This window comes from Ailuropoda melanoleuca, chromosome 2 (assembly GCF_002007445.2).
Source record: "Ailuropoda melanoleuca isolate Jingjing chromosome 2, ASM200744v2, whole genome shotgun sequence".
Taxonomy (NCBI): domain Eukaryota; kingdom Metazoa; phylum Chordata; class Mammalia; order Carnivora; family Ursidae; genus Ailuropoda; species Ailuropoda melanoleuca.
The window spans coordinates 173,537,620-173,562,063 of NC_048219.1; the positions used below are offsets into that span (position 1 = coordinate 173,537,620).

The following is a 24,444-nucleotide window of genomic DNA, read 5'->3' on the forward strand; positions in this document are numbered from 1 at the left end:
ATTAAATGGAATGGAATGACAGCAAGATTTACCTTCTTGCAAAACAGCTTTTCTAATAGTAAAGTAACTGTCAGTCAAAGCAGATACTCATTTTACTTCCTAAATGGCATAAAGCCCAGTTACTTTTCTCCTGAATTTTTTTTTATCCATACGAGAGAGGTAAGATATATTTTTTATCTAAGTGGACAGAGAAATAAAGAGAGAAATTATCAATATGATGTGAGTTTTGGTGGGTAACTTGAAAAGTTTTCATTTTCTGTCTTTCGATTCCTCAGTTTTCAAAGCTGGATTCTCATATTAAGAAGCGTACGATTAACCAATGTACCATCTTATCTTCACTTCTGTTTTTTAACTTGTATGGTATTTAATTAATGAGTGGTTATTAATTAGTAAAAACAAAAAAACCAAAAATACAAACCAAACCAAAACAAAACCTCCCAAAAAACTCAGTAGCTAGTTTGGGATTTTAAAAAACATACTTATACATTAGATAATTACATATATATGTGTGTGTGTGTGTGTATGTATGTATATATATACACCCACACATGTACATATATATATACCCACACGTGTACATATATACACACACATATATAAGTGTATAAGTGTAAATACACACATTTATATTCTAATTGTTGAATATTGTGTTTAAAGATATAGATTTATTATCCATTTTCCATTTTGTTTTTGTCTGATATAAAAGCATTCCCCAATTTGGGGAAGGTCATTATTCCTCTCCATATATTACAACTAAGAGACATTTAGACTCTCATCTTAGCAATAATTTACTTAAGTCACATCTGATCCCTAGTGTCAGTCTCCTTATGTCCTGGGGTGGCCTGTCTACTGGATTGTATTATCCACATAGGCACATAGGTTCAGGAGAAGCTTTTTTTTTTAAGACTTTTTAAAAAATTTATTTACTTGTGAGAGAGAATGGGAGAGGAAGAGAGCACAAGTAGGGAGAGCAGCAGAGGGAGAAGCAGGCTCCCCACTAAGCAGGGAGCCTGACGTGGGGCTCCATCCCAGGACCCTGGGATCATTACCTGAGCCTAAGGCAGATGCTTAACTGACTGAGCCACCCAGGCACCCCAGTAGAAGTGTTTTTATTAGCTCTTTCCTTTGCTGCTCCACAGCAAGGACTGAGTCATTACCTACATTAGCTGCTGGTACTCATTTCTCACATACAGGACAGTTAGGAGAATCTGAACATGTTTTACGTAGGTATATTGCTTATCTCAAATGTAAATAATTAGAATAGAATTTTAAAAAGAATGTTATGTTTTATAATAGAAACACCTTTTAAAATAGCAGAAATGTATCCACTAATTTGTTTTCCTTTGGACTGTCAAAGGAAAAATGGTTTTTTTCTGCAATTACTGAGTGATGGATAAGCTCTTACTTTAATTCACTGCCTGTTTTAATATTTTGCTCCATATGCAGAAATCCCTTAAAATTGATGACAGGCTTACATGTAAAAGGGCTTTTTGTGTTCTGAGCAAAACAAAACAAAACAAAAAAGAAAAGAAAAAAAAGACAAAGAAGAATTGAAGTAAGAATACTTTATTTCATATTAAGGGGGAAATGACTTAATCTCACTATATATCTAAATCCCTTTGTGTTATCAATTATATGTCTTGGATTTATGAATTCACAGAATTAAATATGTTGGCATAGACCTCTCTACTTGAAGAGTAAACCTCACGAAGGTACAGGTGCCATTCATATCATATCAAGGGTACATGATATCTATATAATATTATTATTCATATTAACCTTGATCATGTTGTTGAGGTGGTGTTTGACAGGTTCCTCTCCAAAACCCATAACTTAGTCTAATCATGAGAAGAACATCAATAAATTCCAAACTGAGGAACATTCTACAAAATTCCTGAAAAGTACTTTTAATAATTGTCAAAATTATCAAAAACAAGGAAAGACTGAGAAACTGACAGACAAGAGGCACCTAAGGTCACATGAAAGGTAAATGCAATGCAGTGTCCTAGATGTAAGCCTGGAATAAAAAAAGGAACATTAGGTAGAAATACAAATAAAGCATGGACTTTTCTTTTTTGCTACTAATAGTGTATCAATATTGGTTTCTTGTGACAAGTGTACCATACAGTTGCTAACAGTAGAAAAACTGGGTGTGGAGTGCATGGGAACTTCCCTCAACTTTTCCATAAATCTAGAAGTATCCTAAAATTTTAAAAATTAATGAAAAAAATCTAAAAAATGTAAAAACAAGTCACCCTGAAACTTCAAATATAAGAGATGTAAGGTCTCATTCCCACTTAGTCAACTTTCCTTGTGTTTTAGTCAGGTATAATACAGAAGGAAAGTCTAAACAGGTTCACAATTTACATCACTGAGCCCTTTTAAAAAATGGTTAGTCCTATTGGACATAATGTATATTGCGCTTGGTTAGGTGTTATTTGTTATAAACAGAAATTATAGGAGGAGAAAGAAGAATTTAGAGGCTTTCTGCAGCTACGATCCTGAGTAACTTAATATGATAATCAGAATCAAAAGGAAATTGCTGTCTTGACCTCTCCTTTTTATAGGCCTATGTGACAGAACTTACTTATAAGGGGAAAGAATGGGAACAGCTGAGGAATCATGTTCTCAGTGACAGCTGATACCCTCCGTGCCCAGATCTTCTAAGTGTTCCTCATGCTTAACTGTACCATTTGCTGTATAAGTTTTTTTAGATGGTTACCAAAATGCAGGGGATTGCAGAGAAGGGACAAATTTATTCCTAAAGGTGGCTTATCATATTCTACCTTCTAATTTCTTTGTATTTTATTTTTAACTACATGGCTAAGATTTGCCACACATTAATCTGTTTCTTGTAAGGTAGTGTGGTTTATAGGTTCTTTTGGCCAAGGTAAAATAATACTTGTTTTATGTTAACTTTACTGAAATTAAGATTAAATTAAATTATAAATAAAGAAATACTTGTTTTCTATCTGGAAATGCTAGGTCTGAGGAATGAGAACAACCAGTACTTTACATAGACACACACACACACACACACACACACACATACACACACACACTACAAGGACTCAAGGCTCACTGACACACATACCCTACAAGGACACACAGACTCACACACACACACACACACACACACCCTACAAGATACACAGACTCATTGGCATGCACATGAGTGTGTATACACACACATCTATATCTTTCTTTGGCAACCAAGTATAGCCCTGGATCATGCTAAGAGCTTCTCATTATTTATCAAAGGAGATGAGTTTTGAATGCTTATAATTGTGGTGTGAAAAATAGTAATATATGCAGATTCACATCCTCCCCCCACAGCATTTGTCTTCTGATGAAAGAGAAAATCTTTGGAGCAGTTTCTGTGAGGAGTGCAATTAAACAAAGAACCCACACTGCTCAGGGGTTATAAGGAAGGAAGGTGAGAGCTTTGGGGAGCTCACTGTGGGGGACACTGGTGCTAGTGGAGAACCAAGATGGCGGGACAGGGTGGAGGTCTCCAGGGGTAAACAGAGAGATGGGGGACTTGGGCATTTTGAAGTACTACAGAGTAAGAGATGACAGGAAATTATAATAAGAGTTGTAGTGGACTAAGTTCTTGGACTTTCTTGATGTTTTAGAGAGAGAGAGGTGAATAAAATGCAAACTCCTTTTTGGGCTGGAATTCTTTATCTTTTATTTGTTGATTTTAAAAGATTTTATTTGTTTATTTGACAGAGAGAGGATACAAGCAGGGGGAGTGGCAGGCAGAGGGAGAGGGAGAAGCAGACTCCCTGTGGGGCAGGGAGCCTGATGTACGGCTCAAACCCAGGACCCTGGGATCATGACCTGAGCCGAAGGCAGATGCTTAACTGATTGAGCCATCCAGGCATGCCTGGATTTCTTGAATCGTGACAACCCCTAGGGTTGTGGCTGACATATATTAGCTGCTCAGGGTTTATGATGAATAGATCATTTTGGGCAATGACATATAATTGTTTAAATAAAATGAGTTTTATCTGAAACCACAAGGAATAGCAAGATGATTTAAATAAAACATAAGCGTGTCAATTGGCAAGCAGATAACTTTTAATAGAATATTTGGATTTCTTTTTTAATATCAGGGCTATGAGCTGACTTGGAACTCCTACTTTTCAGGTATAGGATGTATCATAGCTGAACTCAGAGTCAGATCTTTCCATAAGCCATGGACAGAGTGTATATTGACTCCACACTCCTGTTTTGGTGATAATGCAGTATATACAACAGAGTTTGTTGTATGTGTTGCTATGTTTAAAGCAAGATGTTTTAATTAAAGAGGGATTACTTTATTTAGATGTGGGATGGGTGAAAAAATATATTACTTACGATTCTTGAAAAAAATATATTAATGCAAATGTGTAGTAGAGTTCCCAAGTGTCTACTCATTGAATGCCAAGCGTTTAGCATGCACTACATCTAACTTGTGTAGAGCCCTGCATGTAGATCAGAAATGCAATCAAATTAGGTTGTTATTATTTTTTTTTCTTTTAAAGAGAGGAGGAGTGCCACATCTTCTTTATCCACTCATATGTTGACGGACATCTGGGTTCTTTCCATAATTTGGCTATTGTGGACATTGCTGCTATAAACATTGGGGTGCAGGTGCCCCTTGGAATCACTACATTTGTATCTTTGGCGTAAATACCCAGTAGTGCAATTGCTGGGTCAAAGGGTAGCTCTATTTTCAACTTTTTGGGGAACCTCCATACTGTTTTCCAGCGTGGCCGCACCAATTTGCATTCCCACCAACAGTGTAAGAGGAATCTCCTTTCTCTGTATCCTCACCAACATCTGTCGTTTCCTGACTTGTTAATTTTAGCCATTCTGACTTGTGTGAGGTGATTTGTATTTCCCTGATGCCGAGTGATGTTGAGCATTTTTTCATGTGTCTGTTGGCCATTTGTATGTCAAATGTATGTTCATGTCTTTTGCCCATTTCTTGATTGGGTTATTTGTTCTTTGGGTGTTGAGTTTGATAGGTTCTTTATAGATTTTGAACACTAGCCCTCTATCTGATATGACATTTGCAAATATCTCCTTGCATTCTCTTGGTTGTCTTTAGGTTTTGTTGACTATTTCCTTTGCTGTGTAAAAGCTTTTTATCTTGATGAAGTCCCAATAGCTCATTTTTATTTTTGCCTTTGTCACCCTTGCCTTTGGAGATGTGGCTATCAAGAAGTTGGCTGCTGCCGAAGTCACGGAGGTTGCTGCTCGTGTTCCCCTGGAGGATTGTGATGGATTCCTGTCTCACATTTAGGTCTTTATCCATTTTGTGTTTATTTTTGTGTATGGTCTAATTTCATTCTTCTGCATGTGGTTGTCCAATTTTCCCAACACCATTCATTGAAGAGACTGTCTTTTTTCCATTGGATATTCTTTCCTACTTTGTTGAAAATTAGTTGACCTTAGAGTTGAGGGTCAATTTCTTCATTCTCCATTCTGTTCCATTGATCTATGTCTCTGTTTTTGTGCCCGTACCATACCGTCTTGATGATTACAGCTTTGTAATAGAGCTTGAAGTCCGGAGTTGTGATGCCATTAGCTTTGGTTTTCTTTTCCAACATTACTTTGGCTATTTAGGGTATTGTCTGTTTCCATCACATTTTAGGATTATTTGTTCTAGCTCTGTGAAGAAAATTGATGGTATTTTGATAGGGATTGCATTGAATGTATAGATTGCTCTAGGTAGCATAGACATTTTAACAATATTTGTTGTTCCAATCCATGAGCATGGAAGGTTTTTTCATTTCTTTGTGTCTTCCTCAATTTCTTTCATGAGTGTTCTATAGTTTTCTGAGCACAGATCCTTTGCCTTTTGTTTAGATTTATTCCTAGCTGTCTTATGGTTTTGGATGCAATTGTAAATGGCATTGACTCCTTAACTTCTCTTTCTTCTGTCTCATTGTTAGTGTATAGAAATGCAACTGATTTCTGTGCATTGATTTTATATCCTGCCACTTTGCTGAATTCCTGTATGAGTTCTAGCAATTTTGGGGTGGAGTCTTTTGGGTTTTCCACATAGAGTATCATGTCATCTGTGAAGAGTGAGAGTTTGACTTCTTCTTTGCTAATTCAGTTGCCTTTTATTTCTTTTTGTTGTCTGATTGCTGAGGCTAGGACTTCTAGTACTATGTTGAAAAACAGTGGTGATAGTAGACATTCCTGCCATGTTCCTTACTTTATGGGAAAGCTCTCAGTTTTCCCCCACTGAGAATGATATTTGCTGTGGGCTTTTTGTGTATGGTTTTTATGATATTGAGGTATATTTCCTCTATCCCTACACTGTGGAGAGTTTTAATCAAGAATGGATGCTGTACTTTGTCGAGTGCTTTTTCTGCATCTATTGAGAGGATCATATAGTTCTTGTCCTGTCTTTTATTTATGTAGTGTATCACATTGATTGATTTGCAGATGCTGAACCACCCTTGCAGCCCAAGAATAAATCTCACTTGGTCATGGTGAAAATCCTTTTAATGTACTGTTGGAGCCTATCGGCTAGTATCCTGGTGAGAATTTTTACATCCATGTTCATCAGGGAGATTGGTCTATAATTCTCCTTTTAGGTGGGGTCTTTGTCTGGTTTTATTTTTTTTAAGATTTTATTTATTTATTTGACAGAGAGAGAGACAGCCAGCGAGAGAGGGAACACAAGCAGGGGAGTGGGAGAGGAAGAAGCAGGCTCATAGTGGAGGAGCCTGATGTGAGGCTCGATCCCAGAATGCCGGGATCACGCCCTGAGCCAAAAGCAGATGCTTAACGACTGCGCCACCCAGGCGCCCCTGTCTGGTTTTAGGACAAGGTAATGGTGGCCTCATAGAAAGAGTTGGGAAATTTTCATTCCATTTCTATTTTTGGACACAGCTTCAGAAGAATAGGTATTCATTCTACTTTAAGTATTTGGTAGAATTCCCCTGGGAAACCATCTGGTCCTGGACTCTTGTTTGTTGGGAGATTTTTGATTACTGCTCCAATTTCCTTGCTGGTTATGGAACTGTTCAGGTTTTCTATTTCTTCCTGTTTTGTTTTGGTAGTTTATACATCTCTAGGAATGCAACCATTTCTTCCAGACTGCCTAATTTGTTGGCATAAAGTTGCTCATAATATGTTCTTATAGTTGTATTTCTTTGGTATTGGTTGTGTCTCTCCTCTTTCATTCATGATTTTATTTATTTGGGTCCTTTCTCTTTTCTTTTTGATAAATCTTGCCAGGGGTTTATCAATTTTATAAATTCTTTCAAAGAATGAGCTCCTAGTTTTGTTGATCTGTTCTGCTGTTCTTTTGGTTTCTATGTCATTGATTTCTGCTCTAATCTTTATTATTTCTCTTCTCCTGCTGGGTTTAGGCTTTATTTGCTGCTCTTTCTCCAGCTCCTTTAGGTGTAAGTTAGGTTGTGTATTTGAGACCTTTCTTGTTTCTTGAGCAAGGCTTGTATTGCTATATACTTCCCTCTTAGGCCCACCTTTACTGCAGCCCAAAAGTTTTGAACATTTGTGTTTTCATTTTTGTTTCCATGAATTTTTAAAATTCTTCTCTAATTTCCTGGTTGACCCATTCATTCTTTAGTAGGATGCTCTTTAGCCTCCATGTATTTGAGTTCTTTCCAAGTTTCCTCTTGTAATTGAGTTCCAGTTTCAAAGCATTGTGGTCTGAAAATATGGAGGAAATGATCCCAATCTTTTGTACTGGTTGAGACCTGATTTGTGACCCAGTATGTGATCTGTTCTGGAAAATGTTCCATGTGCACTCAAAAAGAATGTGTATTCTGCTGCTTTAGGATGGAATGCTCTGAGTATATCTGTGAAGTCCATCTGGTCCAGTGTGTCATTTATAGCCCTTGTTTCCTTGTTGACCTTCTGCTTAGATGATTTCTCCATTGCAGTGAGTGGGGTGTTAAAGTCCCCTGCTATTATTGTATTATTATCTATGTGTTTAATTTTGTTATTAATTGGCTTATATAATTGGCTGCCCCCATGTTAAGGGCATAAATATTTACAATTGTTAGATCTTCTTGTTGGATAGAACCTTTAATTATGATACAGTGTCCTTCCTCATCTCTTATTACAGACTTTGTTTTATTTTTATTTATTTATTTATTTATTTTTTTTTAAAGATTTTATTTATTTATTCGACAGAGACAGAAACAGCCAGCGAGAGAGGGAGCACAGCGAGAGGGGGAGTGGGAGAGGAAGAAGCAGGCTCATAGAGGAACAGCCTGATGTGGGGCTCGATCCCAGAACGCCGGGATCACGCCCTGAGCCGAAGGCAGATGCTTAACCGCTGTGCCACCCAGGCGCCCCTACAGACTTTGTTTTAAAATCTAATTTGTCTGATATAAGAATTGCCACTCCAGCTTTCTCTTGATGTCCATTAGCATGATAAATGGTTTTCCACCCCCTTACTTTCAATCTGGAGGTGTCTTTGGGTCTAAAACGAGTCTCTTATAGATAGCCTATTAATGGGTCTTGCTATTTTATCCAGTCTAATACCCTGTGTCTTTTGAATGGGGGCATTTAGCCCTGTTTCTCACCTCCTACTAACCATTTTGCTTAAGTAACTGAATTTATTGTGTGTGTTCCTTGCAGATATAATTTATCAAAAACATAGACACTTGTTTTGTATGTCCCCAAATATTGGGACTATTCAGGTATTTAGTACAGTCTTGCTGAATTAGAATGGAATTTGTTGTCATAAATCCCTTATATATTCCTGAAGAAAAGGAGTTGTTGGTTAATTAAGTGTAGTAAACAATAATTGTGAAAATTTGAAGTTCTTCATATGGAATGCTTCTTTCATTTGTGATAGTCACTTTTCAGTATAATATTACATTTAAAAGTTTGTGTCGGGGCGCCTGGGTAGCGCAGTCGTTAAGCGTCTGCCTTCGGCTCAGGGCGTGATCCCGGAGTTCCGGAATCGAGTCCCACATCGGGCTCCTCCGCTGGGAGCCTGCTTCTTCCTCTCCCTCTCCCCTGCTGTGTCCCCGCTCTCACTGTCTGTCTCTCTGTCACATAAATAAATAAAAAATCTTTAAAAAAAATAAGAAATAAAAAATAAATAGCCTCTTCCAAAAAATTTAAAAAAAAAGTTTGTGTCAATTTCCTCTGATATATCTCTCTAGATAAAATAAGAATTAACTTGGATATGTGAAGAATGTGTGTGTGTAGTTGGCAAGATGTCAATAATAGTCACTTTTGAATGGTAAGATTATAAATGAATTTCCTTTTGCTTATTTATGTTTCCTATTTTTCTTCTGTGATTGGAGTTTACTTACATAATAAATAAGCAAATAATAAAATAATTTTAAAAGCCAATGGTAAAAGTTAAATAGGAGTACAACATGCAGAGTTCATGTAAAAGCCTACTTATTAAACTTACACTTAAGGTTCAGGATTTTTTTCACACTTATAGAGTTCAGTTCATGTCTGTGTGGTAACTATGTGAAAACTTGCCAATGACAGACCCTTGAAATAAGTAGGTTTCATATATTCCATGCCAGAACAGCTACTTGTCTAGATTTTGGCCCTTAGTGCACATATCCATTATGCCAAATAATTTGCTTACCAAAGCTCTTCTATAACCTACAATTTATTTTCTCGTCTGAGCTTTGTCTATTAATTACAATCCACATTTGGTTTATGTGCTCTATATAAAAACCACATCTTTTTATTGACTTTTTCCACTTAACGAATAGAATAAAAAGTAGAATTCATGGGTCTGATTCTCTCAAGTCCTAAAAAATAGCATTTATTTATTTATTTTTAAAGATTTTATTTATTTATTTGTCAGAGAGAGAGAGAGTTAGCGAGAGGGAGCATGAGCAGTGGGGAGAGGGAGAAGCAGGCTTCCCACTGAGCAGGGAGCCCCATGTGGGGCTCCATCCCAGGACCTTGGAATCACGACCTGAGCCAAAGGCAGATGGTTAACTGACTGAGCCACCAAGGTGCCCCCCAAAATAGCATTTATTAAACCACACACTATTCCAATCACAATTTACCACATCAGGTATCATAATGTCTTCATGATTTATTCAAATAATGATTATGTAGTTCATAAAGTCCAATCTCAAAGCTAAAGCAAGTAGTGAATGGTCGAATGATTCTTCTATTAAGCTATTGACTAGGGAAATTTGGTGAACTTTTGACTAACTATGTGACCATTGAAATTAATTTAGCTTCAGAGAGGCTTAAACACAAAATGAAAGAAGTAAATGGAGTAAGATCTAACTTCCCTTTTTACTACAAAGTTCTATGTTTTTTGCTTTTTGAAAAGCATAATTATTAATGGTCATCTCTTGAAGGTTAATGTGTATTATCTCCATCAATCCTTACAACAACTCTGAGGTAGGTATATAATTTCCATTTTACAGGGGTATCTGGGTGGCTCAGTTGGTTAAGTGTCTGCCTTTGGCTCAGGTCACGATCTCGGGGTCCTAGGATCCAGCCCTGGTCTGGCTCCCTGCTTGGTGGGGAGTGGGGGGGAGGTGTCTGTCCCTCCCTCTCCCTTTGCCCCCCACCCCCCGCTCTCTATCCCTCACTCTCTCTCTCAAATAAATAAATAAAATCTTTTAAAAAAGTAATTTCCATTTTACGGATAAAAAAACTCAGGAAGGTAGAAGTAATATGCTAGTTACACACAGTAAAAGTGTCCAAAAAACAGAAATAGAACCTGGTTTTGATGCAATCTAAAGCCTAAGCTCTTAACTATTGCTTCCTATTGGCCACGGGTAAGATAATTATGTGTGAAAAACTAAGTGTATTACGTCTCAACTCTTCAGATATGATGGAATTAAATCTTGGCTTGTAAAAAAGAATTCAGTTAAAGGTTACGTTTCAGAAGAAGAGGGGCTTTAAAATAGAAAAGGAGGCTAGCAGCGCCAATGGCAGAGAGACCGTGGGAATGCCAGGAACCACAAAGTGGAAGGGTGCATATAATAGTGATGGGATCATACTCTTGGATTTATTATCCAGAGAACAACTTACATACATGATCGTTCACCAATGGAATCATTACCTCTGAGACTTGCAAGATGAACTCCTTATGGCAGCCAACAAGCCTGGATTTGGGCTGATTCCCACCTGCATACCCAGTCTCCCCACATAGCTCCTTTCCCTCTGCAGATCATGCTGTGGTTCTCAGTGACTTACCCTACGCAGGGCCTGTCATTGCTGTATCCTTTGCATGGAAACCTTTTTCACAAACCTTACCAATGACAATTCCTATGATCATTTAGATTTCAATCCAAGTGTAACCTCTTCAGAAAGACCTTCCCCAATCATGCAATCTTAAGTAGCCCTTGTCCCGGTCATTCTTTAGGTCGGCATTTGGTTTTATTTTCCTCATTTTGCCTTTATAAGTTGTATAGTTTTACTTTTTTTTTCCAATACTTTTAGGAAGTGAGCTCCATGAGAGGAAGGACTCATCTGTCTTGTTCTATACTGAATCACAAGCTTATGCATAGCAGACTTAAGACAGTGATCTAGTTATTGAATGGATGAATAAACAAATGAAAGAATGTTATGGGTTTTGATGTTGGCCAATTATAATTAAATGACCCAAGACAGTTTGGAACTCCAAAATTTGAGTTTGGAGTATGGCCATGAGTAGGGAATACACTGCTAGAACCTGGCGAAAAGATGAAGACTTTGGTGTTATTTACTCGAAGGAAAAGCAGCGGCTTAAAAGCAATTTTAATTGCTTTTTGTAAAGTGTCATAGTAAGAATGTAGTCATCAGCTATTCTTAATATGAGACTAATAGGGATGAGTGAAAAGATCTTCAGTCACAAATAAGTAACTTACCGACTGGAGATTATGAGATACTCCAAAAGTGCTCTGAAATGTTGTAAACTGTTTCCTCTTAAGAATAGATAGGTGTTTAAGTGCAAGCTTGCTAAGGGGCTCGAAATGGATAATAAAGATAATTTTTAAAATATTTATACTCCTTTCATCACTAAGTTTTTAAGCAGTGTTATTTCTTTAACACTCAATAAATCCCATCCTTGTGTAAGTAGGAGACAGGTATTACTTTCCTCCTTCTGCTCTTAGAATTACCTTAGTAGAGGTCATGCTACTTCCAGGGCAAGCCAGAGCCCGTGCTTTGCAATCCTGTCTTCTGAGAGAGAAGGTGAGCCATGTGGAAGTGACATCAGCGTGATTCTTTACACAGTTAGCATGCTGCATCCCTTGGGGGGGTAGGGGTATAGGGTTTCTCAAGGAAGGACATTTATAGTGATTAAAATTTCTCAGAGCTTGCCTCATTGTGTAATTCTGATAGTGTAGTATGTGATTCTGGCAAGAGGGAAGTATGAAGGGGACAGAAAATCCCAGACGGTGGCACAGAAGGGCGTAGGGTATTGATCCAAGAAAAGAGGCTGTGGCCACAAGAGAACACTCATGGATTGGTCAGACTCCTGTTCGGGAATGCCTCTTGGTCACTTCCTGAGAAGTGCCAAGGGCAATGATTGTCCCGTAGCCCACTATCATTCTGTGATAGAGAGTAGAGCTCCAAGAAGAAACTGGTGGAGGAAGCTCTGGGAGTTGACATTTTTCTGGGAAAGAAAGTACAAAGTATCTTCTAGGGCAAGAGCATAAAGAACAATTTCTAAATGTGCGCATACCTTAAAAGCTAGTAATTCCACTCCTAGGCATACAAGTGTCTGTGTATATGCATAAAGATGTACATAAACACCTTAGTAACATTATTCGTAATACCGCAAAACTGGAAACAACTCAAATGTCCACCAACAGTGGAAAGGACAAGTGAAGTATGGTATGTTCATATGATAATATATTACACAGCAATAAGCATGGACAAAGTACAAGGACATATAATAAGTTGGATCAATATCATGTAGTATTGAGTTAAAGAACTCAGATCAAAGGACAATAGGTACTCTATGATTCCATTCATATAAAATTCAAAATCCAAGGAATCTGACTGATGGCACTACCCCTGAGAGGAGGGTGGGCTAGGGATGGAGAGAGAAGAGGCCAGTGTTTGCACAAATATATTCACTTTGTGATATTTCATCAAGTTGTACACTTAGGATTTTTGCACCCTTCCAAATGCATGTCATACTTAAATAAAAAATTCAATAAGGAAAAGATGTAATGCTGCCCTCCGAAGTAGAAGGCATGACATTGAATGGAATCAAGGCGTCATAGGGGCGCTGTTTTAAGCTTCTTTTAGGAGCCTCAGATAGCGTGAGCATAGCTGTCCCCAGCTTTGAGGATGGGCAGCAACTGCAGGGACAGGAATAGCCCATGGCTGACGGTGCATTTGCCTCTTCTAGTCCTGGTCAAGGTTTTCTAATTCAGGCGCAGGAGAGTATCCATTTCTCCAGAAGCCACACTGTGGCACGTCAGACATTCTCTAGGGACCAGCAGCTTTAGTCCATGCATTTGGAGGAGTTCTAGAGGAGGGGACAGAACCAAGGCCACGCTTGTCCTGCTGTAAACCAGCACTGGGACTTAAAAAACGCAAGACACCTGTTCCCCTGTAATTATAAATCTCAACGTGAGATTTCTAGCTTTTGAATTGCCCGATATATTCTTTTATATCAAGTAATTGTGGGCTTTTCTGCCATGGAGAGAGTTGGGACCATTACAGCAAGTGGGATGACAGCGGCCCTTTTTTCAGCTTGTAATGAACTATTTGTAGTCAAGACCAACGTCATGTATCGATTCTCATCAAGTGGGATTCTTTACAGAGTGAAAACATTGTCTGCCCTGGAGGTGGGTCCCACGGGACTGTTCTGCCATTCTCTTTCCAATGCGTAGATTAAACTCCTCATAAAATTTGTCTTCTGACACATCCACACTGTGTATATGACAATCCCCTTGGTGCCTTTGGGCAGTTAGGATTCTTTACCTTTGGTTGTAGCTTTGCTGTAGCAAGCCTGTGTGCTGGCTGGCAAGGTGAGTTCTTTCCCTTCCTGGAAACTGTAAAGGAAGAAGTCGATTGCTGTTTGTTGAAATAGGCTGTATATTTCACAAGTTCCATCTCAATAATCTTCTGGAGGGAAGGATGAATTTGGAATTGGAAAGGGCATGGCGACATGACTAAATAAATAGCATAAGGTCCCTCATCACCTAGCCAGCCAGCAATGTTACAATGTGATTTTGAGACTTTACATTGCAGTTTCTTTCTTCGCCAAACAGAGTCTGAAAGGTCGTACACAGAGACAGAATTTTAAGTCTGAACACTGAGGACAGTTGGTCTTTAAAACTCCAAAGCAGTCACGCAATCCCCTGAGAAGTGCCAGAAACTTTCCAACTAAACTTCATTGTCTGGAATACTTTAGATCCAATATGCTTTAGGATTTCCCTACAATGTAGCTTTTTGAGATGTATTCATATTCTTGTATGTTTTACCAGCTTGAAGACTAGACTCTGCCATCATGTGTCTATAAAGAAAGCCTACAGTGCTGCACATTGATATTACACGTCTAGAAATCCAAGATATCTTTTTAAAAAGAGTTTATTTTATTTTAGAGAGATAGAGCACGTGCAGGATTTGGGGGGAGGAGCAGAGGGAGAAGCAGACTCCCCGCTGAGCAGGGAGCCAGACATGGGCTCCATCCCAGCACCCTGGGATCACGACCTGAGCCGAAGGCAGGCACTTAACTGACTGAGCCACCCAGGCACCTGAAATCCAAGATATCTTGGCAAAAAGAGAAACACATTTGGTTGGAGCTCAGGGAAGTGAGGAACCAGCAGGTTCTGAGTGCTCAAGTTTAATGTTTGGCTTGAACTCCTTCCTTCCTTCCTTTTCTTTTCTTCTTCTCTTTTTCTTTCTTTCTTTCTTTCTTTCTTTCTTTCTTTCTTTCTTTCTTTCTTTCTAAATATTTTATCTATCTATCTATCTATCTATCTATCTATCTATCTATCTATCTGACAGAGCACAAGCAGGGAGAGCAGGAGAGGGAAAAGCAGACTCCTGCTAAGCAGGGACTGCCCCCCCCAACCCGGGGCTTGATCCCAGGACTCTGGGATCATGACCTAAGCCAAAGGCAGATGCTTAACCGACTGAGCCACCCAGGCTCCCCTGAACTCCTTTCTTCTATCAGATTGTAAATATTTCTTTAAGTGTGAAGGAGAAGGATTATCTGAAGCAGACCTTGTATGTAAGTGAAATTATTTTTATGGTCTCTTCACAATGATGTGTTTTTCCTAGAAATTTGAAAGCAACTGAATGAACTCTCATCTCATGCTACTCCCCTCTTCACACATTGGATTCTCTTAATTCTGGCTATTTTCAGTCCATTCATTGTATCTTCATACTTCAGGACCTTTAGATACACTGTTTTCTCTCTCTGGGTTCCCCTTCCCACCTTTCTGTCAATGATGGTTTTCTTTCTATCCTTCAAGTCTTAGCTTAGATGGCATCTCCTAGAAGAGGTCTGACCTATCATACTATCCCTATAACATATTGAAATACATCATTTACTGGACTCATGGCATTTATAAGAATTTGAATTATTTATTTACTTGATTGTTGTACCTCTTGGTTATTACAATGTAAATTCCATGGGGCAGCATTCACGTCCCTCTTGTTTACTGTTGTGGATATCTAACTTAGCATGGTATCTGACAAATAGTATGCTCAATAAATATTTGTTGAATAAGTGAATGAATACACTCACTTATGGTAAAACATTTTTCTTTTTACTATACTAGTTTTTTTCTGTGGATGGTGTTTTAGCTGTCCCCCATTCCCACCTGGGGTGGGGGGACTGTTTTAATTCTTTAAATCAAAAAGATAAACAGTATTTATTACAGTTTTGGAGAAAGGAAGAAAGAGAGTTGCTCTCATTTCCTCTTTCCAACCCTGTATTTATTATCTATTACTGCATAACAAATTACCTCAAAACTTAACAACCTAAAACAACAATAAACATTTACTATTTCACACAGTGTCTATGGGTCAGGAACTCAGGACCAGCTTAAATGCATGATCCTGGCTTGAAGACTCTCATGGGGTTGTCAAGCTGTCGGCCAGAGCGGCCGTCACCTGTAGACTTGGCCGGAGGTGGAGGAACCATTTCCAATGTGCTCCACTCACCTGGCTGGCTTGGAGAGGCTGGATCTTGACAGGAGAGCTCAATTTCTTGCCAGGTGTGTCTCTCTGTATGGCCGTTTGAAGGGCTTCACAAAATGGCAGCTGACTTCCTTTAGAGAGAGTGATCCAAGAGAACAAACTTACGCTGCAATGTTTTTTATGACCTAGCCTTGAGAGTCACACATGTTTATTCTCAATGTACTATTCGTGTCAGCCTATTTGGTGTGGAGGGGACTTCATAAAGGGGTGATTACCAGGAGGCAGTAATCATTGGAGGCCGTTTAGAGGCTGGCTTTCATAAGCCGCTTCATAGTCATGTCCTTTGGTTTCTGGGGTTTTTCATCCTGTTTCTTTTCCCTCCTCAGCTAATAGCCACATCAACCCTCTAATAAAGAGATTGCTCAGAACACAGAGACACCGTAGTGGATATCTGCATGAAAGAAAACCATACTGTTTGTCCTTCTCAATAGCAATATCTGTATGAACAGAGATCTCCTTAGGCCTATCCCTGTGCCTGCATAAATAACAATGTATAGAATGTTCTCCACAAAGATTTTTTTTTTTTTGAGTGAGAATGAAAAAGCAAACAAAGGGATCAATTTTTTCCCTCATGAACCTGAGGGCTGGTTTTGTGCTGTGATTTAGGTACATAATTGCCAGTCTTCAGAAATACACATCAATTTTAATCAAAAAGAATTAAACATGCTATTAACTTTTAACTTTCATTGTCTGAGTAGATGCCTATCAGACTCGAAACCCGCTCAACACAAACCAGACAATTCTTTCACTTTCACTCATGGGTGGTTTTATCCCTTTCTTTTTCTCTGGGTTTAAAAAAAAAAAAAGTATTTGCATTTGGTAGAGTTTATTCCAATCATGAAATGTAATGCCCAATACACAGAAGGGGTATTTCTGATTCTGTACCTATTTGCCTTAGTCATAATTCATCACCGAAAACTGTTCTATAAATGTTATTCCTGTGGACACAGCTACTTTATTTTTTTAATTTTAATTTTTTTAAAAGATTTTATTTATTTATGTGACAGAGAGACAGCCAGCTAGAGAGGGAACACAGCAGGGGACTGGGAGAGGAAGAAGCAGGCTTCCAGCGGAGGAGCTCTATGGGGGACTCATGCGGGGAACACCGGGATCACGCCCTGAGCCGAAGGCAGACGCTTAACGACTGCGCTACCCAGGCGCCCCCTGGACACAACTACTTTAAATTTATATCCTACTTATTTGTAAAATGCTCTTGGGTTTTTTAAAATAGCCACACTCCAACCTTTCCTTAAAAGGTTCAGAGACTGTAGGATCCAACTTTAACAATGGAGCATCAAGCAACACTTTATATCATGAGAATAGCATTCATTGTGATTCTTATTTAAGTGATTTGGTAGTTAGGCTTTGCTAAAGAGAATTTCCCATTTACTATCCCATTTATGAGATAACTACTTTGTAGATCAATTTACCAATATCTAGTGGAGTTGGAGTTGTATATATCCTATGGCCCGGTAATGCCAGTCCTGGGTACATATATTAGGAATACTCAACCACATGGCATGAAAATGTGCCCTGAGCACAGGTATAGTGAAAGATTTGGAAAATCAAAAAGGTAAAAACACAAATGGATGACAACACAAACCATTAAAAATATGAAATACTGATATAATTCATCCAGTGGTATGCTCTCTAGAAGCAAAAATGAATAAAATAGTCCATATGTCAACATAGATGAGTCTCACAAACATTACAGGGAAAGATAAAAAGCAAGTTGTAGAAGCTATACATAGCATACGATTTCATTCGTATGGCCTAAATGTGCAAAACAGTATTACATATTTTTATGTCCTAAACAGAATAAAAGTACAGTATTAATGAAAGTGACAAACCCCAAATTTAAGATAGAAATTTTCTTTGTAAGAAGGAGAGAGGAGGAATTGGATCTGGTGTAGGTAGATAAAGGGATATAATTACAGTTGTAATGTGTTATTTCTTATGTGAGATGATGAATGTATGAGTTTTATTATTTATACTTTGTAGAATATCTCATAATTAAAAATCCAAATGAAGTGCTAAAATCATCTGAGAACTATAAGCTTTGTTACTTGATGGTAAAAATCAGGATAAAGTTCTAACAACGCTTGTGTGCAAACAACATTTTATGTGATATTTTGTACTGGGGTTTCCATATTTTTTATATAGACCTTTGCTGCTTCCAACGTTGACCTCACCTTTTATCCAGGTGCTTATTTTGTATAAAACCAAAGGTACCCCTCCTTCACTTTCATATAAGTGAGTTGGTTACATTAGGTCATTTTTGGCCTGATGTATATTGTTTGGCTGTAATGTTTGACTTAGGTATAAAAATTTGGCTTTTAAAAATAAAGACCCAAGAAATAAATCTAGGTTCACAAAAGGGAGAATTAGACTTTTAAGGATTTTTAAATTGCTTCCCCCACATATTCTAAATAATCTTTAAAATACAGCACTCAACAATTATTTGCTCTTCTGCTCTTTCAGTTTGCCTTTTTAGTGTTGCAAGAGAGTTCAGGAAAAGGAAGAGAGGAAGAGGTGAAGGAAGGGTGACTGAAAGTTGCTAGCTCCTTTCTCTACCTGATGTAGTTGCTATAGTCTTATCCCTAGGCACGTGCTTAGGCGGTTCACAGATTAAATTTCTATAAATGCTTTGGAATTTCTCTCATGCAGTGTCTGAGCATCTTCCCTTAGTTGGAGAAACACAGGTCTTTTTTCTTTTTTTTTTTAATGATTTTTTATTATGTTAGTCACCATACAGTACATCCGTGGTTTCCGATATGAAGTTCGATGATTCATTAGTTGCGTATAACACCCAGTGCACCATGCAATACGTGCCCTCCTTACTACCCATCACGTCTATCCCATTCCCCCACCCCCTCCCCTCTGAAGTCCTCAGTTTGTTTCTCATAGTCCATAGTCTCTCATGTTTCATTCCCCCTTCTGATTACCCCCCTTTTCTTTATCCCTTTCTTCCCCTACCGATCATCCTAGTTCTTATGTTCCATAGATGAGAGAAATCATATGATAATTGTCTTTCTTTGCTTGACTTATTTCACTTAGCATTATCTCCTCCAGTGCCGTCCATGTTGCAGCAAATGTTGAGAATTCGTTCGAGAAACATAGGTCTTGAAGCTTGGCACTCACTAGCATGGAGTGGCTGTACCTGTGTGAGTTCTAATAATTATATCTGAATTATCTGTGATCCTTAGAAAATGACACCCCAATAGACACAGAGTGAAATTTTCAGCATCCTAGCCATCAGAAGTATATCAATCAAACAAAAACCTAGGGAATAAGGAAAAATAAATCCCAGATGCAAAGACATAGTTGTCCCAAGTTTCATTAAATCTTTGGTTCTCAACCTTGGCTGCACATTGGAATCTCTTGAGGACTTGTAAAACAAAACAAGACAACCCAAAACACCCGCTGATGCTTGGTCTCCTTCCCAGAGATTCTGATTTATGTAGTGTGGATGCAGCCTGAGTGTCAGGATTTTAAAGACACTTCCAGGTGATTCTAACATACAGTGAAGCTTATGAACCACTGCCTTAAATTGTTTATTTATTTATTTTTCTGCATGAGAGAACCTGAAAGTATGGTTTGAAATTTACTGAGCCCTAATTCACGTATAGTCCTAACCTCTGTTGAATCAGTTTATGTAGATTAAAGGTTAACTAATTAAAGACTAATTCTATCCCAAGCCAGCTCTGATGCAGACAGTAAGGGCAGCCGGCAGCCAGGATGCAAGGGAGGAGAGGAGTAATGTCCATTTTTTCCTCACCCGTGAGTAGAAGCAGAAGCCTCTTCACGGTATTCCTGGATGTGAAGCACCTGAGAAATGGTGTCATGAGTACTGAGCGGTGCTTTGGACACAGTGAGCGTTTAATACATACTCATGAAAAAAAAAAAAGGTTGAATCAATGAATAAGAGAAGGCCGTGTTGAGGGAATACTCAGTGAAAGACGCATGCGTGGGAGAAGTAAATCGCCCAGCAAGTCTCCAACACTTCTGAAGTAAAGGGGTTGAAAGTTTCCTATCTGTCTTCTGTTTATTCCCCTGGCATTTTCTATAGAAAGGAACTGCATCTCTGTAATGTTGATTCTCCCTAATCCTAAACAGGAATGGAGATTGCTGCTCATCTCCATTCTGGTTTGAGTTCACTCGTCATTTAGTTTCCTCCCAGGAAGCTAGAAAAGGAAAGCTCTTTCTTCACAGCTGTCCCAAGATCAAGAGGTTCCCAAAATAAAATTAAACATGAACATTCAAGGACATTTCAAGTTGAGATATGCTTCCTTTTTTACTTTCTCAGCAGTACCTTAAGTATTGAAGAGAACACTTGATGCATGATAGTTCTGGGGCAATTTTTAATTTCCTCACCGGCCCAGGAAGCATGTTCCATTTTCCACTCCCTCATGCTCACGCCTCTGCCCTGTGCCCCGAACCGCTGTAAACTTGTTCACAGACGATGTGCCTTCGCTTGGAGACAGCCGTTAGCTGCCTTACATCAATTCTGTTAACGGGGCTTCATCTCGGGATATTTACACCACTTCAGGTTGAATTAAGTTCTCCTTAACCTTCCCAGGGGAGGCAGGGAAATATTGAAGTGCCTGCTTCCCTTATCCCTTTGCTAAATCAATACTGCACTTGACTGGCTTCCACTTGACTCCTTATGTGCAGCATTAAAGAATTTTTTTCCAGCTAACGCGGAAGAGGATCGGACCAAAGAAATGAAGCGCTTAAGTATTTCAGGCTAATGAGGACAAGGAAAAAAAAAGTGGGAAATAATTTTGTCTATTTTTGCCTTTTATGAGACCTGGTGTCATGATCCAAGGTTGCTGTTTCTTTTGGGTCTCTAATACAGAACGATGAAAGGCAGGGGATGCATTTGGTTTTTCGCTTTAAAAATAGAGTTACTGCCACTCATTTATTTCAGGAAAAGTCTTATTTTGTATTCTAACCAAAAGCAAAATTTTTGACATGAAAACGAAAATGGGCAAACGATACAATGACATAAGTCCTTGAGTTAATTTATTTTTTGTTATTTTTTTCTGCTTAGCAGACTAACAACTGCTCATTGTAAAATATTTAAATACTGCAGAATTCCGTAATTTAGAAAAGGTAAATTTTCCATAATTCTAATCCCAGCAATAATAGTTCAGCATATATTTTTCAAGTTTTTTTTCTATATATAACCTAACACATATATAATAGTGGCATTTTTAAAATAAAAAAATATTGTATTTTATATATTGCTCCACAACTTTATTTTTGTTCACAATACATACTCCTTATCTTTTCATCTACCCTGGAGTGTGTCGTATCGCTCATTCTGGGTCACTTAATACAAAAAAATGTGTGTCAAATTTTCAAGTGTCAGTTGGATTCAAAACCTAAGGCAATTGCCTGAGAAAGGATTTTGTTACCTGACTGTTTATTTGCATTCATAGAAACAGAAGCTTAGTTCCATTTGGAAAGGCAACCTAAGCATTTACTGAACATATACCATATGCTATATGAAGGTGTGACATAAAAATTAATAAATTGTGTTTCAGCCTGTGATCTAGCACAAGTGACAGGAAGGGAGAGTGATTATAGTCTAAAGCCATTAAGTTTAGGTTCCACAACAGCGATCGAAGTGAACTTGCTTGGTAGGATAGAGGAGGGAGAGACTAATTCTGACCCAGGAGAATGAGTGACACTTTGAGAAGAAGTACATTTTGCATTAGACCTCAAAGGTAGGGTTGGATTTTGACGAGTGAATAAGGAGAAATCGTTTGCACACAGTTCAGGTACAGAACATAACATGTGGTGTTGTGATTGTTTGCTTATCTGGTTTGTAAATGTCTTCCACCAAAAAAACTGAGCTCTTTTGGAACAAGAGATCATTTCTTATTCATCTTTATAGCCCCAAAGCTGGGTAAAGGGACTATCCTAGTAAGCATTTAATAATTGCTCAATTGGATTTTAAAAGTTATTTATTGAGTAACTACTGTGAGCCAGGTAGATTCTCACAATGCTATTTCAGTTACTCTTGTAAGATAAATATTACTATACTCCTTTAAGAAATGAGGAAATGGAGCTCAGAGAAGTTATGCATTTGGCTTGGAGTTACACAGCTAGAGAGCTGCAGTGCAAATTCAGATCTGTTAGACATCCAAATCCTGGTTTTTCTTTTTCTCGTTTTCGCTATTTCACATTATTTCCTAAGAGAAATTGCCATGCCTAGAGTGAATTTCTGAGTTAGAAGAGTACCTTTATGTTAGGATACATTTATAGTAGAAAATTATTTGTTTATCTGAAATTCAACCTTAACTAAGAATCCTGCATTTTTATTTGCTAAATCTTGTAGCCCTACTTATGTACAGTTAGGCTTCTCCAGTTAGTCCAGCTGATTATCTTCTTTACCTTCCTCTTGCTTTTTCTCTAGCACTTCCAGATGCAGCCTTTACCAGGTTACTTGTGCCAGTAAGTGCCATGATTCAATGTGCAGGGTTATTTTGCACATTTAAAGGAAGGTGATAGAGATTCTTTCATCACTTGTATGCTTTTAACACTATCGGACCCCAACATCTTTGGGAGAAGAGATTGCAATTCTGTTTTGGGGTTTTTTTTTGTTGTTGTTTAAAGATTTTATTTATTTGTCAGAGAGGGAGAGGAGAAAGAGAGAGAGTATGAGATGCGGGAGGGGCAGAGGGAGAAGCAGGCTCCCTTGCTGACCAGGGAGCCCAATGTGGGACTCGATCCCAGCACCTGGGATCATGACCGGAGCTAAAGGCCAATGCTTAACCCACTGAGCCACCCAGGCGCCCCTGTTTTGTTTTGTTTTTAAAAACATAACCACATGGAATATAAATTCCCTCTCAGGAAGTTTTTGTTAATGTAAGACTCATCCCGAACTTTGAGTCAACCTCGAGCTTCAAATAGCTACTGTGGGGCACTCCTAAGAGGGGTCCCAGTTGCTTGCTTCCCGTACTCTTAGTGAAAGCTTTTATTCTTTTTTTACCTATAAAATTGTAAAGTATTTCATGAGTATTAAAATATAGCGACTCATAATAAACTATACACTTCTACATTTTGCTGTATATGTTCAGCATTGTGTTCGAGATTCATTCATACTAGTCCATGCTACTCTAATTTGTTCACTTTTCATGACGGTATAATTTGACTGCACAGATATACCATAATTTATTTATCCATTCTCCTGTTCATACTGAAATGCTTATTCCTGTATATATGTCCTTCCATACCTGTAAGAGTTTCTTTAAGGTATCTAGAACAGACTTGCTAGTCCATAGGGTACAGGCATCTTCAACGTTGCTAGATATTGTTGGATTGATCTCCAGAGATGGACCTCAGTTGTACCTTCTTGTCATGGATGAGAGTTCTTGATGTTGCAATTTCTCACCCCAAACTGAAAAAGTCAGGCTTTGGAAATGCATGTCAGTCTAAATGGGTATAAATAAATATCTTCTAATTTTAATTAGCATTTTAATTATTAATGAAGTTGAGCATTGATAGTAATATGTCTATTGGCCATTCAGATTTACCTTTTGTGGGGGCGCCTGGGTGGCACAGTCATTAAGCGTCTGCCTTTGGCTCAGGGCGTGATCCCGGCATTCTGGGATCAAGCCCCACATCAGGCTCCTCTGCTGGGAGCCTGCTTCTTCCCCCCACTCCCCTTCCTTGTGTTCCCTCTCTCACTGGCTGTCTCTCTGTCAAATAAATAAATAAAATCTTTAAAAAAAAAAAAAGATTTACCTTTTGTGAATTGCCTGTATGTAGTCTTTGTCCATTTTATGACTGGGTTTTTTTTTTGTGTTTTTCTAACTTTTTTTCAGANTTTACCTTTTGTGAATTGCCTGTATGTAGTCTTTGTCCATTTTATGACTGGGTTTTTTTTTTGTGTTTTTCTAACTTTTTTTCAGAGCTCTTTATGTATTCTGAATATAAATAGTTTTTATATGGCTTGTAAATATCTTCTCTAAGTCTGTGGTATATCTTTCCATTCGTGGGTTGTTATATCTGAGTTTTTAATTTTAAAGTTGTCAAATTTATTAATCTTTTCTTTTATGGTTTGTACTTTTTGTTTAAGAAATTATTTTTAAGAAATTTCCCCAAATCCAAGTTCTTTAAAGATATTTTCCTGGGGCGCCTGGGTGGCTCAGTCGTTAAGTGTCTTCCTTTGGCTCAGGGCATGATCCCAGAGTCCTGGGATTGAGTCCCGCATTGGACTCCCTGCTCCACTGGGAAGCCTGCTTCTTCCTCTCCCACTCCCCCTGCTTCTGTTCCCTCTCTCGCTGGCTGTCTCTCTCTCTG

General features: G+C 38.3%; 1 long non-coding RNA gene across 2 annotated transcripts in view; it reads left to right on the forward strand.

The window, feature by feature from the left end:
* Positions 1 to 24,444, forward strand: part of LOC105238945 — a 141,681-nt gene that overhangs the window by 82,814 nt on the left and 34,423 nt on the right. The gene's annotated exons all lie outside the window — the stretch shown is intronic.